This window comes from Stenella coeruleoalba (assembly GCF_951394435.1).
Source record: "Stenella coeruleoalba genome assembly, chromosome: 9".
NCBI lineage: Eukaryota > Metazoa > Chordata > Mammalia > Artiodactyla > Delphinidae > Stenella > Stenella coeruleoalba.
In genome coordinates, this window is record NC_137155.1 from 26293335 (window position 1) to 26300025 (window position 6691).

At 37.1% G+C, this 6691-nt stretch overlaps 1 protein-coding gene across 2 annotated transcripts in view; it reads right to left on the reverse strand.

Annotated features, from left to right (window-relative positions):
• Positions 1-6691, reverse strand: part of SEMA3E (semaphorin 3E) — a 568411-nt gene that overhangs the window by 507024 nt on the left and 54696 nt on the right. The window lies entirely within an intron of this gene.

A 6691-nucleotide genomic window follows, 5' to 3' on the forward strand; every position in this document is an offset into this window, starting at 1 on the left:
CACATTAGACTCTCTGGAGACAGACTGCTTAGGTTCTAAACTGAGTCTTATTTTACTAAATATGACACCTCGAACAAATGACTTAAATTTTGGTTTCTTGGGAGGACTAGATGAGATAAACATACAACCAAATGCCTAGAACATTAAAAAATGTTCAGTAAAGAGCAAATTTCCCGCCTTATTTTCCATTGTCTATCTTTCCTTTTCTTTTTTCTATTTTTATCCAAATATTTAATGCAATGATTTTTAAAAGTAGCATTAAAAGATTTTTAACAACAACACTAGAACAAAATGGTCCTTCTCTGTCCACATTCCAGGTCACGCAGCTCATTCCTCTCCCCAAATGCAATCACTTGACGATATTCTAGTGATCAATAGCACATATCTGGGAGATTTGGCCAATATTACAGTAAGGTATTTGCTCATAGAACAATACAGGAATCACTCATGAATGCCAGACTTAATCACAAAATAGTCATTACATGGTATTAATTTGTAATAAAATATAATGAAAATAATGTCAATATAATCAATAGATAAGATTAAAAATATTTACGAATACTATCATAGTACTTTAAGATTGTTTCTTTTTCTCTCATTCTCTAAAAAACTTATAATTTTCAAATTTCATTAGAATTTTTATTCTGTGAATATTAAACTCCAAATATTTAAAATTTCTGGCTTTTTCTTCCTATTTTATGTACTGTAACAGCAAGGTAATGACAGGATATTCAAACACTGTCTTAGGTTGGGTTCTCTTGATGGCAGACTCTGAAGCAGAGTTTAGCCTATAGGAGGCTTATTAGGGAATTCCTTCAGGATTGCTAACTTTGGAAGGGAAGAAGGGAGGGGACACAAGCTGAATTTGACAGAAGCAGAAGTTGTGTATCCACTGATGTGCCTTGGTTGATCCCATAGGGAGCTCTGGAACTAACACACTAGAGTTGTTCTGAGTTGGGCCAAGACTGTGAGTTTCTTCTACCTTCCACATCCAGGCTGACTGACGTACCCTCATAACCATCAGTCATTAGATACAGGCAGCCTTGGAAGAAGCATAACCTTGGGCAAGTGGTCCATTGCAGCTGAAGCAATCCTGAAGGAGCTTGCAGCTGAATGTGGTCCACTGACAGCACTCCCTGCAGCTCTGACAAGAAGTCTTTCTTTGAAAAGGATAGAGCATCTCTTTGTCCACCGTAGTGGTTTATGTAATCTTTTGGAAAAACTATATTAGTTCAAGAAACATTTTCAGACAATGAGGAATATCTTGACAAGGTCTACTGAACATTTAATAAGAAATGCTGACAAGTGATAAAATTAATGGAATTTTTTGAGAAATGTGTTTGTTATTTTTGAAGGTCATTATGTGATTAAGGAAATAGATTTTTAAATTTATCTAGTTTATATAACAGCTAGAAATAAATATACCATAGAAGCCTAGTTGTTTAGATATTTGGGCAAGTTTAAGAATTTGTAAGGTAAAACATGAGATTGTGTGTTTGTCTTGACTTTTCAGAAAAGAATTTTAATTCTAGTTTTGTTAAATGATTACTCATGATTTATGGTTCAATGATTCTTCCAACAAGGTCACCAAAGGCTATTGTGGAGTTCTGCTTCTCCAATTTTTCAGTGGACATTGAAAGGCTTATAGCTGCAATTCACTAAATCAACTATTTTTTGGTTCAGTGAATTGGAGACTATCAATCATATAGTTTTAGAACCAGAATTTAAAACTAAGGAGTGTGAAATAAAGTTTACAAGATGGTGGCCCACAAGCCAAAGGTGGTTCACTGGCAAGTTCTGTTTGTACCACTTTGTATTCATATAAATTATGAAGTAGTTACTATAGACTGAATTAGTTGCTATTCTCTGCCCCACTGCAAGAAGAATTATATTTACTGCCTTCATAGACATTGGTCTTGGCCATGTGACGGTGTCAGTATGTGAAATGTTACTAATTTTGGCTTTTAGGACCACTGGATGCTTTGCCACATTCTCCTTGTCCTCTGCTGCAACTCAATCAGCCTCAAGTGAATATGACATGTAGCAGACACGTGGCACAGCTGCAGCGAAACCGTGATGCCATGTAGAATGGACAGGAAATAAACTTTGTTGCTGTAAGTCATTAGAATTTTCAAATTGTTCATTACTACAACATAATCTTGCCTATCCTTTACAATTCGCCAGCATTTATACATAAAAACTGTGATTTTTGATTTAACCAGAATATTTGACAATTTCAGTACTGAATATTGGTTGCTTCTTTAGGTAAACAGTGCACGATCCAGTTTACCAAGGTGCCCATGTAGTTTTTCGTTACATATTAATATCTCTCCTTGGTAGAAAATCATGTTTGCTGCTCTGACCTAAGTAAGACTTTTCCTGCCAATCCAACCACATTGCATGTGACGTGAATTTAAGCTGTATGTGTGATAGCCCACGTAAGCAAACTGAAACCTAAGCCAAAGTCAATTCCTGCAAACGCCTCAAGGTTAGGAAGAACAGACACCTTGCTCCTAGCTCCTGTCACTGGAGGGTTCCTAACCACTTTCTGTTTGGCACTGCCTGACTGGAATTCATGTTTGCTCATATAAGCTTTTAAATATTGTAATATGCCTCAGTTTATCTTTTAACAATATATAAATCACATGCATATACATACACTTACAATCATCACAATATTACTGGCAACTCAAATTTTTGTTTGTTTGTTTTTGTTTTTGCGGTACGTGGGCCTCTCACTCTTGTGGCCTCTCCCGTTGCAGAGCACAGGCTCCGGACGCGCAGGCTCAGCGGCCATGGCTCACGGGTCCAGCCGCTCCACGGCATGTGCGATCTTCCCAGACCAGGGCACGAACCCGCGTCCCCTGCATCGGCAGAAGGACTCTCAACCACTGCGCCACCAGGGAAGCCCTACTGGCAACTCTTGAAGTATTTCCATTAATGTCAGAAATAAAACAACTACACTCATCACCAGTAATATGTAATATCTTGTTGGAAATATTAGCCAATTCACAAAGGGATAAAAAGAGGTATCTATACTGGAAAGGATGAGTCAAATTATTAAGGTTTACAGAAATGCAACTCATTACCAATTAATCCCAAAAGATTTAGTTAAATAATTATTAAAACTAATATGAGATGATTAATATATCTTCGAAAAAAATATGTCAGAGGGCTTCCCTGGTGGCGCAGTGGTTGAGAGTCCACCTGTCAATGCAGGGGACGCGGGTTCGTGCCCCGGTCCGGGAAGATCCCACGTGCTGCGGAGCGGCTGCACCCGTGAGCCATGGCCACTGAGCCTGCGCATCCGGAGACTGTTGTTCTGCAACGGAAGAGGCCACAACAGTGAGAGGCCCACGTACCACAAAACAAAACAAAACAAAAAAAACAAACAAAAAAATATGCCAGAACCTATGGTTTTCTAATATATTCACAATACATACAGTAATACACTCTAATGGAAAAAAATTAATTTACAAAGTAAACACTATAGAGTTCCTTGGGGAAAAATTAGAAGAAAATGTACAGGCCCTCTTTAGGAAATACTGTAAAATATCACTGAGAAAATTTAAATAACAGCTGAGATATGCTATGTAAAATGATTGTAAAATTCTATCTAGACACTACAAGTGTAAGAACAGCAAGGAAAATTATTGAGGGACAAAAAATTTTAACAAGTGTTAAAAGATAATATGACCCAGTGGAGAAAGGACAGCCTCTTCAATAAGTGGTGCTGGGAAAACTGGACAGGTACATGTAAAAGTATGAGATTAGATCACTCCCTAACACCATACACAAAAATAAGCTCAAAATCGATTAAAGACCTAAATGTAAGGCCAGAAACTATCAAACTCTTAGAGGAAAACATATGCAGAACACTCTATGACATAAATCACAGCAAGATCCTTTTTGACCCACCTCCTAGAGAAATGAAAATAAAAACAAAAATAAACAAATGGGACCTAATGAAACTTCAAAGCTTTGGCACAGCAAAGGAAACCATAAACAAGACCAAAAGACAACCCTCAGAATGGGAGAAAATATTTGCAAATAAAGCAACTGACAAAGAATTAATCTCCAAAATTTACAAGCAGCTCATGCAGCTCAATAACAAAAAAACAAACAACCCAATCCAAATATGGGCAGAAGACCTAAATAGACATTTCTCCAAAGAAGATATACAGACTGCCAACAAACACATGAAAGAATGCTTAACATCATTAATCATTAGAGAAATGCAAATCAAAACTACAATGAGATATCATCTCACACCAGTCAGAATGGCCATCATCAAAAAATCTAGACACAATAAAAGCTGGAGAGGGTGTGGAGAAAAGGGAACACTCTTGCACTGCTGGTGGGAATGTGTATTGGTACAGCCACTATGGAGGTTCCTTAAAAACTACAAATAGAACTACCACATGACCCAGCAATCCCACTACTGGGCATACACCCTGAGAAAACCATAATTCAAAAATAGTCATGTACCAAAATGTTCATTGCAGCTCTATTTACAATAGCCCAGAGATGGAAACAACCTAAGTGTCCATCATCGGATGAATGGATAAAGAAGATGTGGCACATATATACAATGGAATATTACTCAGCCATAAAAAGAAATGAAACTGAGCTATTTGTAATGAGGTGGATAGACCTAGAGTCTGTCATACACAGTGAAGTAAGTCAGAAAGAGAAAGTCAAATACCGTATGCTAACACATATATATGGAATTTAAGAAAAAAAATGTCATGAAGAACCTAGGGGTAAGACAGGAATAAAGACACAGACCTACTAGAGAATGGACTTGAGGATATGCGGAGGGGGAAAGGTAAGCTGTGACAAAGCAAGAGAGAGGCGTGGACATATATACACTACCAAACGTAAAACAGATAGCTAGTGGGAAGCAGCCGCATAGCACAGGGAGATCAGCTCAGTGCTTTGTGACCACCTAGAGGGGTGGGATAGGGAGGGTGGGAGGGAGGGAGACACAAGAGGGAAGAGATATGGGAACATATGTATATGTATAACTGATTCACTTTGTTATAAAGCAGAAACTAACACATCATTGTAAAGCAATTATACTCCAATAAAGATGTAAAAAAAAAAGATAATATGACCAAAATGAGTGTGGTACTATCTTAAAAGATAAAGAAAGCAATGAAACAAAAGAAAGACCTGCAAAAACAGGGAAGTTTACTGTGTGTAGCAGGTGAGAATTAAAAAAAAAAAAGGTGAGCTGAATAGGTGTATTATCATTTTATAAACAGGGAGTCATGCCAGGAAGAAAGTAAAGGTTAGACTTAATGTAAAAATGTAACATCATCAAAATTCTGTCAAAAAATACCATAAACATGATTAAAGGTAAAGAGAATTTTTACATATCAATGAAAAGATGTACACCCCAAAAGAAAAAGGGACAAAAAACATGGATTACTGTATCAGTCAAGAATCTTTCCGTGTTGATATCAAAAACCCAACACAATTGGCTCAAATAGAAAGAAGGATATATTTGTTCATTTAACTGGAAAACCTATGTAAAGCTAGATTCAACTGTTTAAGCTACAGCATCGGAACTCTTTTTCCATCTCTGAATTATGCTTTCCTATATATTGGCTTCATTTTCATACAAGCCCTTTTCTTCTGGTGGCAAGGGGACCACGGGCAGTTTCAGGGTTGCATCCTACTTTCTCAGCTACCCCAAACAAGAAAGGAATCCCACCAGCAAAATCTAAGATAAGCTTAAATTTGCTCTGATTAGGACATGTACTCCAGAATAAGTATAATCAGGAAGTCAGAGATGAGTTCTGTGATTGGTCATCCTTGGCCACATGAACCTTTTTATGTGCTGTTAGCTCATCCAAGCCACACAGAATATGGCACAGAGATAATTTCTCATAGAAAATAAGTTCTGTTCCTGGAAAGTGAGGGGTAGGCCAGACTACAAAGAATTGATCCAAATTTGAATATGGACAAGAATTACAACTGAGCTGAAATTTTCTTCACTTTGATTTATATGCAGAACTAGGATAAAAAAATCTCAAAGGATGAAAGGAGCTCCCTCATGCCTCTGGAGTTCCTTGCAGAGGCATGCCTGAAGTTTTTATATAATGCTACATGTGTGGCAAGCTGCCAGTCAGAGTGACTGTGAGTTTCAGGTCCATAGCCAAAATTATATAGTTATCCTGGTACAGGAGACACGTCAGCACTCTTCGGTCTGCCTACTACTATGTAAGGGAATTCTTGCTGCCCTAGGTTGACTTCTAGGGCTTGTGTCCTTGGTCTAAAGGTGGACTGGATGCTGGGCCTTAAATGTACATCATTTAATATACTTAAAGAGAAAAGTCACAAAAGCAAAAGAGAAAAGCAACTATAAACAGATAAAAGACAACAACATGCACTAGTAATGAAATAACTGTAAACTAATGAAACATTGCAGGTATTCTTTACCTACCAGATTAGCAATGGTTTTACAATTTATACTATTCTAATTGGAAGGGGGCATGAAGAAATGCGCACTTTAATATACTGTTCAATATATTTTAAGTTGGTAATATTTCTACGGGCAATCTGGCATCAATTTATCAAACTTGTAAAGACACAGTTTTTTCTTAAAATAATATTTATTTCACTATTCTTTACTCTTGGAAAAAGTTATAGAAACATATACATATGTGGACATATAGAATACATG